The sequence below is a fragment of the Trichosurus vulpecula genome, chromosome 6, assembly GCF_011100635.1.
Source record: "Trichosurus vulpecula isolate mTriVul1 chromosome 6, mTriVul1.pri, whole genome shotgun sequence".
Lineage (NCBI taxonomy): Eukaryota > Metazoa > Chordata > Mammalia > Diprotodontia > Phalangeridae > Trichosurus > Trichosurus vulpecula.
Genome location: NC_050578.1, coordinates 114,261,251 through 114,269,779, shown reverse-complemented (window position 1 = coordinate 114,269,779; position 8,529 = coordinate 114,261,251). Strand labels below are relative to the sequence as shown.

At 41.7% G+C, this 8,529-nt stretch overlaps 1 non-coding gene across 1 annotated transcript; it reads left to right on the top strand.

Annotated features, from left to right (window-relative positions):
- Positions 1-7,979: 7,979 nt before the first annotated feature.
- Positions 7,980-8,117, top strand: LOC118855583. The gene has a single exon (XR_005010758.1). It is a non-coding gene; the product is annotated as a small nucleolar RNA SNORA48 (small nucleolar RNA).
- The last annotated feature ends 412 nt before the right edge of the window (positions 8,118-8,529 follow it).

The following is an 8,529-nucleotide window of genomic DNA, read 5'->3' as shown; positions in this document are numbered from 1 at the left end:
GAGGGGCCAGTGGTAGGATTACCTGTGGTTCTTGACTTGATATATAAGAAATCATGCCAACCTCTCCTCACCAAGTTTTACAGATGAGGACACTGAAACTCAAAGCCACATAGCAAGAACAAGAGATGGAATGTGAACCCAGGCCTTGTAGACTCCAGGTGAAGCCCTCTGGCCACTCCACCTTGCTGCCTCCTGGGTTCTCTCCTGTTTTCCACTTTCCCCTCTCAGCCTTCACTACTACTTAGCACTGTTCTATAATAGCAGAAACATCCCCACCCTGTGTGAGCTGAGCTCCCAGAGACCAGGAGTTCAGCTGGGAATCTGCTCCAACATTTCAATGATCGGGGAGATGCTGCTGTCAGTGGGAAGCCCCTTGTGGCCCTGGACCTGATGGCCCCAGGCTTCTCCCCCAGGCTAGTGAGCCTTATATAAGAGGAGCCCACAGGTCACCTAGAACTTGGCTGCATGATGTAGCAGAAAGCATGCCAGATTTTAGTCAAAGGAGCTGGATTCAAATTCTGGCTCTGACACTTGATACCAGTGTGGTCTTGGGCAAGTCACTCTGGTTCTCAGTTTCCTCATTTTTAAAATGAAAAGGTTGGACTAGATGGCTCCTGAGGTCCCTTCTGGCTCTAAATTTATGAGCTTGTGAGCTCCTGGAGGGCAGGGACTGTCTTTTGCATCACCTGTGCTTAGTACAGTGCCTGGCACATAGTAGGCACTTGACAAGTGTTTGTTGATTAATCGATCCTGTTCCCTCCCTTTCCCCCAAAAGAGGTAAGATCTTTATAGATCCACCCCTTTAAGATGTGGCAGCCTAGCATCCCAGAGAAATAATAGGAGTGATAGAATAACAAAAAAAAAAAAAAGAAAAGGAAGACAGTGTGTCTTGTCTCAATGTTCCTTTGTTCCTTCCTCAGCGCTAATGTTTTATCAGTTTTTCTCATGGGTATTGCCCCTCCTATCCCCAGCAAAATGTGATTCTAAAGTGGCTAGGGCAGGCTTGGAGTTAGAAGACACGGACATCGTATTCTCTAGGTCATACAGCTTTTGTTCCCAACATCCGGTCCCCTTTCCTGAGGCGCTTTCAGACCCATGTTACCCAGAATCCGCCGAGGCTACCAGCAATAGATGAACAAATGGTCCAGTCAGTCAGTCAATAAGTACTTGTTAAGCATCTACTATATGCCAGGCACTACTCTAGGCACAGAGAATACAAATCCAATGAATAAAATAATCCCTGTTTGCAAGGAGCACACTTTCTAATTCAAAGACCTGAAAGTGTGCTGTTTAGCCCTCTGAAAGAGGTTTGATGAAGAATTAGATAGAGAATTATTATTGGTGATAATTATTATTGATAATAAGATATTCTGGGGACTTAAAAAAGGCCTCTCCTCTTTCCTCCAGGTTAAGCCCTCTTCTTGGGTGGCAGAACTTCCTTTACTGTGTTTGCCGTGATTATTTTTGAAAAGTAGTTGAGGATAAAAAGAAGACTGAATCCAACATACAGAGAGTAAGTGGTGATAATAATAATAACAAAAATACAGATAAAATAAATAAAATTTAAAAAATCAGAGAAGAGAAAAGCTAACACCTGAAACAGAATTAGCTAGTAATGGGGCAGAGATGAAATGGCAGAGGACCAACGTTCCACAGACGTGGAGGATTAAACTGTCGTTCTTCCTCTGTCTTTGAGCCCTATCCAGGCTAGTACTGTGAATACTGTACAAGTCCAGGAGGATAAGATTATCTAGATAGATAATTAGCAGGGGCAAAGAAGACTTCTTGACTTTCTGTGGGCTAAGATGTGAGCCCTTTCTATGTCCTTTACATTGTAAATGAAATTATTCCATATTTTGAAGGTTTGTAAGCTTGAGTTCTTGTAAGGGCACCTGGTGACTGCCCCTGAAAGAGGACCAGATGCTGAAGTTCCCAGGTTCTACTTGGGTTATGGTAATGAATTAAATAATTGAGAAGTCTCCAAAGGGTACTTGGGCTATGGGATCTAACTTCAAGCTTTCATTAACTAAATTTCTAGGTATTTAACTTGTTTTTTGCTCTTTGTTCTCTAAGAGGACCAGTGACATCAGGAAGGTGATATCTTGACTTGAGAGTGAACTGGAGTTAAGTGAGGCAGGGCTGTGCAAAGTCATCAGCCTCACTCTCTCCTCCAGAGTCATCAGAATCCAGCGGCATGACAAATTTGAACTCAGTTCTTCCTGACTCCAGGCCCAGTACTCTACCCGCTGTGCCACCTAGTTTCCTAAAATAAATGACCTACCATTACAGAGGAAGCCAATTAAATTGAGAGATAGTTATCAGAATATTAAAAGCAAAAAACAAACAAACAAAAAAAAAACCAAATCCATGCTCCCTAGGTTAAGAGCCTCTGTTCAGAGAATCTCATGGGAACAGAGAGAGGCTAAATCACTTGCCATGGTCACACAAGTAGTATGTTTCAGGGGCAGGTCTTGAACCCAGGTCTTCCTGAATCTAGATACTAATGCCATGATATCTCCCTTTTTTAGCAGCAGGTTGGAAAAGGGCCTAAAGCAAGGTTCATAACCTTTGTTTTGTGTCATGGACTCCTTTGGCAGTCTGGTGAAGCCTATGAACCCTTTCTCAGAATAATGTTGTAAATGAATAAAATAAAATACATGGGATGACAATGGAAATCAATTATATTGAAATAGGGCTCTGATTTCTTTCCCACCCAAGTCTGCAGAATCCCCGAATCTCTCACTATTAAGAAGTGCTAGTTCCAAGTATCCCTATACACATAGTTTATGCAGTATTCACAGTTGTATGAGTGAACCCTCAGTCCCCCTAAACCATGCCACATTGTATACTAGCCACATGTTGATGGGACTGCTTGGAAACTTGTAAAATAAATCTGCATTCATTTCAAAATACAGTCTGACTTGCCAGCAGGATAACTCGGATGCCTTGCACAGCATATAACTATCCATCTGTGAAATGATCTTTTGTTTGTTTTTCAGGGAAATGCTAAATGAAAAGTCCAGGACAAGCTTAATGGACACTGTTGGAGCCTGGAGTCCTCATTCACCCTTGGAAGGTGGCCATCAGGGCCTTGGGAGGGATGGGCACCTGATGTTTCTAGGACTGTGGGAAGGGTCATCATTGGGGCTTTTCTCTGCCTTGAGACTGTGGGGCAGGTTGCCTTGTTCAGCAGGGCCAAGGGGATTTTGGAAAGAAGCCTTGAACGGGCTTAGACTGTTTGAGAGGCAGGCTGGTCACAGCTGGGGTCAGAAAGATGCAGGTCCAAATGCTGTCTCAGACAAGAAAGGCCAAGCCCACTGGGTTATCACTAATCATCTTGACCTTTGCCTTGCTCCTGGACTCTAATGACTGGCTGATAGAGTTTCCAGTTGCTTAGCTCTGCCTCACTTAAATCCAGTTCACTTGCAAGTCAAGATATCACCTTCCTGATGTCATTGGTCCTCTTTAAGAATGAGGGATGAACAACGATAAGCTGTGTGATATACAACAAACTAACTTTTCTGGGCCTCTCCTTTCTTAGAGAAGGTATTATGGTACAGCAGAAAAGCTTTGAATTTGACTCTAATCCCAGCTTTAACATCTACTACCTGTGTGACCTGGGCTAAGTCACTTATTATTTCTGGGCCTTGGTTTCCTCATCTGTAAAACAAGGTGATTTGTACCAGATGAATTCTAAGGATTCTTCCACCTCTGATCCTCTGATCCTTATGGTCTTATCTATTATCTGTAAAATGGGCGTCACAATAACACCAAGCTCACAGGGCTGTTTTGAGGATAAAATTAGAAAATGTCTCAAAGTGCTTTTCAATATTCATCATCATCAATGTCACAAGTATTTATTAAGCATCTATCATGTGCCAGGCACTGTGCTAAGTGTTGGAGATACAAAGAATGGCAAAAAAACACAGTTCCTGCCCTCAAGGAGCTCACGTTCTAATGGGTGAAACACTGTACAAATAACTATGGATGTAGAGTGTAGATAGGAGGTGATCTCACAAGGAAGGCACTAGCAGTGGTGGTGGTGGCGATGGGGTGTTGGCCTGGGGAGGAGAGCCCAGAAAGGCCTCTTGAAGAAGCTGTGATTTGAGCTGAATCCTGAAGGAAGCCAGGAATTGGAAGTGAGGAGGGAGAGAGTGAGGGGGACAGCTGATAAAAAGGCATGGAGAATTTAAAGCACCCTACATATGTAAATTGTGAACTATTACAACTGTTATTACTTGATAACAATGGTGGGAAGAGAGAGATGATGGTTAGGTTTGGGAATTCAAAAGTTGATTTAATTAATGATAGGGTTTATTGATAATCTACAAACCCATTAGATGGATCTATGTGCTCATACAAGAACACAAAAGAACATGCATGCTCTTTAACTCTCTGACATTCTGTGTTCCCATCTTGGCATGATCCTAGAAAGTGAGATCCTTACAAATGGGAAATTGAATACCAGGCAACTAAAACTTTAGGCAGCTTAGTTCTGAAAGCCCCACAAATGTCAGGGGATTGTGGGATTTTATGCAGAGGTAGAAAAAGGAATTGGGTACTCTAATCTAGTGTACACAAATCCTAGTTACCTTTGAATCAGTCGATCGATAAAAATTTATGAAGGGTCTGCTATGTACCAGGCACTGTGCTAAGCACCGGGGCTGCAAAGAGAGGCCAAAGACAGGAGCTGCTCTCAGTGTGCTCACAGTCTAATCAGAAAGTCAACATTGAAATTAATAAAGGTAAAACAAGATATCCAGAACAAACTGGGGATAATCAAGGGGGGAGGCACGAGCAATAAAGGGGTGGATCAGGAAGGACTTCATGTAAAGGGGAGATTTCAGCTGGTCCTTGAAAGGAGCCAGGAAATCCAGGAGGAAGAGATGATGATGGAGAGAATTTCAGGCATGGGGGACAGACAGTTGAGACATAGAATGATAGAATTACTGGTGGGGGAATAAGCCTGGTTGAATGAGCCTGCATCAGATGCAATGTGAGGGACAGATATAGTCAGCAGTCAAAACTGCCTGATGTAACTGAGGGACAATTGTGTTGTGAGTCAAGAATTAAAAGAAAAAGCATGGGATTTGCTAAGGACCATTTACTCTTTGTACAAAGGAAGCATTGTTGCTCTGGCTGTGACTTTTCTCCAGTAAATATGAGAAGGAACTCCTGGGTAAATGCCAAGGGCTCCTACAAAATTGATCTGAGTTTCCACCTCCTTTCTCTATCCTCTCCACCTGGCAATGGATGAGAAGTAAAACTGCAAAAAGTTGGATAGCAAGAGAAATAATAAGTAATGGACACCACAGTACATAAACTGAATCAATTGATCCTGCAAATATGTTCTAAATGTTCTGATTAAGATGAGTTTGGTCCTAACATTTGAATGCAGTGTCCCGTGAGACTCTTCATACTATCATAGAATATTAGAGGTATTAGGTGACTTGAGTGAATATCTGATCTAGTCTCCCTCATTTTACATGTAAGAGAGAAGGAATTTTTTTCTTTTTGCAGTGGCAGTTGGAGTTCAGAGTCAAGGTTACTGTCTTTGCCCCTCTCTCATTAATGTTACTCTGTATTGAAAGTTGAGGGAGATTTATACAGTCTGGATCGATGCTCACTGCTGGATGGATAGGGGACATGATGGAAGTTGAAAGGGAAGCTGAAAAACTGTATGTGCATTTATCTCAAACCTAAGTGTAGTGTGCTTGCCCCTCCTTCACCATCCTCCAGGACAGGTCCATTCAGAGGATGGTTGCTTCAAGTTCAAGAAACTCTGATGGTCTATACCCTTAAAACTTTAGGTCAGGAGCCCCAACTAGTGTGTTTATCTTTCAATAGTCAGCCAGAAGACACAATTAACTCAAAGCAATGGTATTTATTGAAATGGCATAGTAAGACACATATAAATATCACAAGTAGAGAGTGGGGAAGTGTATACCTGGAGAAAATATGTGCGAAGGTGCATGTAAGGAGAGGTAGCTCATGTTTACAATGATGCAATGTTTTAGGGCCACTGATTTTCTTTCATTGCTCCTGCTAGTCTTGATTTTACAGTTTTTGACAGATACTGACCAAGTGGTTGCCACTGGACACTTATTGGCTATAGTCTCCACTGTTTTTAGTTTTGGACACAGCTGAACTACTTGGTGACTTTGCTCTCCAAATAGGACACCATGCAATCACCATTTAAAATACATTCTTCCTTGTCTAAAGAATACAAAGAATCAGGGAATCTTCTCTGTTTGGATGATCCAGTGCCTGGATATTCTCAAATCAAGAACTCTTGAACTTAGGGTTACCTAAGAGGCGACTCTCAAAGCTTGTGCTGCCCTAGAAATTTCTTTTCTTTGCTATCAGGCTAGGTTCTGAGTTCATTTGTTCTGGGGAATTCAAATTTCCTCAGTCATTTGAAAAGAAAGACAGAGGTGAATTCTCAAGAGCTCATAATTGCCTTAAGACCTTAGTCCTTTCTCCAGAGCTGATTCTTCAGAACTGACTGCTTTCTTAACTATTTTGATAACAACTTTTCATAACAACTTTTTTGTTGGTTCCACCATTTTTAAACTCAGGCTCTCCTGTTTACTCAAGTAAGCAAGTCTACATAAAAAACCCAAGATAATCCAAGTTAAGTCCATTGTCCCTGTCCACACTCAGTATCCTGACCCTTTCGCAAATATAATCACTCAAAATCTGATACCCTTACAAATTGCAAAAGGGCCACTCTAAGTCTGATGAGGACATATTGAAAGGAATTTTACTCCATATTCTTACTTAAGAAGGGCACAGGGGGAAATGAGCATTACATAGAAGGGAGTAGTAGTAGAATCTATGCTATGAGGTAGATGAGAAAGCAATTTATTTACCTTGACCCAATTGGACAGGAACCTGTAGAAATTTCTATGTTTTGCATGTGTGTGTGTGTGTGTGTGTGTGTGTGTGTGAGAGAGAGAGAGAGAGAGAGAGAGAGAGAGAGAGAGAGAGAGAGAGAGCGAGCGCCAGGTAAGATAGGTGTTGACCATCTCTTGAGTAACCCTTTGTGTACCAATTGGATGTGATGTAGGACTGCCTAACAAAAGAAAAAAGGTAAGATTCAGGCAATAACACTCTCTCAGAAAGCAGTAGCAGCAGATGAAAGGAAATGATAACTTGAGTAGGTGGTAGCAGCAGCTCAGTGGAGGAGCAGAGAACAGTAACTTTGGAGGTAAGGAACAGTGACAAAGGGTGGAGCTTCTGCGGATGGTGTTTTGGAGGCTGGGTGTGGTGACGATGGCATAGAGAGCTCTGGAACCACACCAAGAAAGCCATAAGAAAAAGCGAGGCTAAGAAGCAGCAGGCATAGCTAGATGCTGAGAGACCGAGGCACAAATGTTCTAATCACTATACATTTTCTCATTTTGGGCATTAGTTTCCCTGGGAATTATTCCCTTCCCTGCTAGTGTGGGAGTCTGGGAAAGTGTCCCCATTTGAGGGGTTTAGGAACTCAGAATGATTATACTGTTGGTTTTTCCCCTTGTTATTTACTTTACTATTCCATCTCAATTAAATATTTTGCTATTTCATGTATGGTTCCTGACTGATCCAGTCAGAGTTATATAAGACCTTTCTTTAATGCAGGTAATGGTGCTAAGAGAACTAGAGTGAAAAAACCTGGGTTCATATCACAACTCCACCCACATAACCTTGAGAAAATGACTTCACTTTTCTAAGGCTCAGCTTCCTTACCAAAAAAATGAGGGGGTTGCAAGAGATGATCTCCAAGTTCTACCTTTAACTGCTGACTCTGGCAGAGCTGGGCTTGAAAAACCCAAGTCCCCTGATTCTCAGTCCAGTGCTCTTTCCACTACAACTAATCCAATTCAATTAATAACATCATTAAGGCTGCAGATAGAATTATGCTGGGCCATTAGACATGGACTTCTTTTTTCTTTGCTATTTCCTTCCTTAGTATTCTGTTTATCTTAAAACAAGAAAGCTACTTGTAACAATCGGTAGAGAGACACCTCTTTGGTAGTGTTCTTCTCATATCAGTCAGTGGCATAGCATCTGTATAGTTCAAGTTCATCCCAGCTTGTTGCTTTGCTTAGCTGGTTCATGCCCTGGGCACATAATTATCCACTGGTATTAGGAGGGAAAGAGAGTATTGGTTACTGTGGCACTTAGAAACCTCCTTTAGATTCCTTTAGAATAAGTGAGATAACTTTAACTGAAGTTGAAGTTAAAATTGGAGACAATGGGTAAAGAGAAGTCATGTCCTGGCTTGTCTACAATTAAAGGGAATGTAGCTTTGTTTACTCTGTATTTCAGCAAAAGCCAACATAAGTCCAATCCCTGTGTGCCACCAGCCCCATTAATTCTGGAGGCTGGTTAATTGGAACTTGGCACTACTATATATGTATAAAAGACCCACAAGAAAGCATGTAGAAACCTTTCCTTGAGGTATTTTTAAAATTTATTTTTTTTTATGTCTTCAGCTCTTCCTCCCATTGAAAAATCTCTCATGGTTTAGCAAAACAAATTTTT